The following is a 2,057-nucleotide window of genomic DNA, read 5'->3' on the forward strand; positions in this document are numbered from 1 at the left end:
GGTACTCACACTAGACCTGGGATGTCAGGTTCACCATATCACCTGAGGAGGTGGGTTCAACTTGACATTTACATGATAAACAGTGGCTTTACTAGTTGGTGGAGATGTTGACATTCTGCTTTTTAGTTTAGCAGCTGGGATCGAATGCGGTAACATTGAATACATAAAAACAATTTAAATATAATATTTATTTATTTTTGTAAATGATTTGTAATTTACCTTTTTGATGAACTTGTTTAATTCTCTTTCCACTAACGATGCTTCAATTATGTTTGTGTCAACAGGTGAATTAATGTACAGTTTTGAATATCTTTATTTGTGTCATGGTTATGTATTTCACAGTATTAATCACCAGCAGAGGGAGACGTTTGGCCGATCGCAGTAGGATGAGTTTCCTGACTCTGACCCTAACCAGATCAGACATCACACCATCATTCCGACCTCATTACTTCTTCATCAGTGGTTTCATAGCCATCCCAACATGAAGTACTACTATTGCTTCCTCTCTTGTTTGTATACATCATTCTCTGGTAAGGGATGTAGCTCTGGGTCCGGGTGTTACTGACGTCAGTTCTGGTCCATGGTGTTACTAACTAGCTCTGGTCGGGTGTTACTAACAATCTGGTCCGGTGTGTTACTAAACTATGCTCTGGTCCATGGTGTTAGTGAACTAGCCCGGTCAGGGGGTTACTGACCAGCTCTGAGGTCGGTGTGTGTTACTAACTATCGGCGGTCCAGGGTGTACTAGCTAGCTCTGGCTCCGGGTGTTACTAACTAGCCCTGGTCCAGGGTGTTACTTGACTAGCTCTGGTCCGCGGGTGTTCTAACCTTGTTGGTCCTGGTGTGTACTTAAACTAGCCCCTGGTCCAGGGGGTTACTGACCAGCTCTGTTCCAGGGTGTTACCAGCTAGCTCTGGCTCCGGGTGTTACCAGCTAGCTCTGGCTCCGGGTGTTACCAGCTAGATCTGGTCCAGGGTGTTACCAGCTAGCTCTGGTCTAGGGTGTTACTGACTAGCTCTGGTCTAGGGTGTTACTGACTAGCTCTGGTCCGGGATGTTACCGACTAGCTCTGGTCCGGGATGTTACCAACTAGCTCTGGCTCCGGGTGTACCAACTAGATCTGGTCCCGGGTGTTACCAACTAGCTCTGGTCCAGGGTGTTACATGCGGTTAGCGTCAGCTAGTTAGTCCAGGTGATAAACTCTAAAGTTGTTCACTTTCCTATAGAACACAAAACCTAATACTTGAATGTTATTCCAGCTGAACTATGTGGGGACATAGAGCACCACCCAGAGTCAATGGCCTGATGCATGTACCTGTAAATCCATGTTGGGTCATTTCAGCTCTCTCTCTGTGTGTGTGTGTGTTGGGTCTAGGTGGGCAACACCTTCGTCATGACTGGCATCTACGTGGACCGCAGTCTCCACAGGTAATCAGACCTCTTTCAATCTCATTAACACAAGACCGTGTAAAACAGACATTCTATCTTTTTGAAGTCCCAGTTCCCCTGGACTTCACAGACACATGTGGGAGCCTGCCCTGCTCCCCAAACTCCTTTACGTGACATTGATATTAATATTAAAGGATATTTATGTTCTGCCCTTACAGCCCCAAGTACATTGCTGTGTTCAACCTGGCCTTCACAGACGTGTGTGAAAGCACGGCCCTGGTTCCCAAGCTGCTGGACATGTTCCTGTTCAGCAGACAGCTCATCTCCTACAACCAGTGTCTCACTAGCCTCTTCTTCGTCTTCCTCTTCATCACCATGCAGTCCTTCAACCTCACCATCCTCTCCTATGACAGACTGGTGGCCATCTGCTGCCCGCTCAGGTCTCAGATAATACATCAAATTATTAACTCAATTAAAATAACATTCAGAGGGCGATTCTCTCTCTCTCCTCTCTCTCTCTCCCTCTCTCCTCTCCCGTCTCCTTACCTTAACCCTCCGCTCTCCCTCTCTCCTCTCCCGACTCAGAGCTATGAAAGACATGTACCTCACACCTATACTGGTGCCATATTCTACGCTGCCTGGTTATTTTCACATACGTCTCCATCCTC

The 2,057-nt window shown here is 46.8% G+C and overlaps 1 pseudogene; it reads left to right on the forward strand.

The window, feature by feature from the left end:
- The first annotated feature begins 386 nt into the window (after window positions 1-386).
- Window positions 387-2,057, forward strand: part of LOC112073436 (olfactory receptor 1f45-like) — a 27,226-nt pseudogene continuing 25,555 nt past the window's right edge.

The sequence above is a fragment of the Salvelinus sp. IW2-2015 genome, unplaced genomic scaffold (assembly GCF_002910315.2).
Source record: "Salvelinus sp. IW2-2015 unplaced genomic scaffold, ASM291031v2 Un_scaffold2260, whole genome shotgun sequence".
Classification (NCBI taxonomy): Eukaryota; Metazoa; Chordata; class Actinopteri; order Salmoniformes; family Salmonidae; genus Salvelinus; species Salvelinus sp. IW2-2015.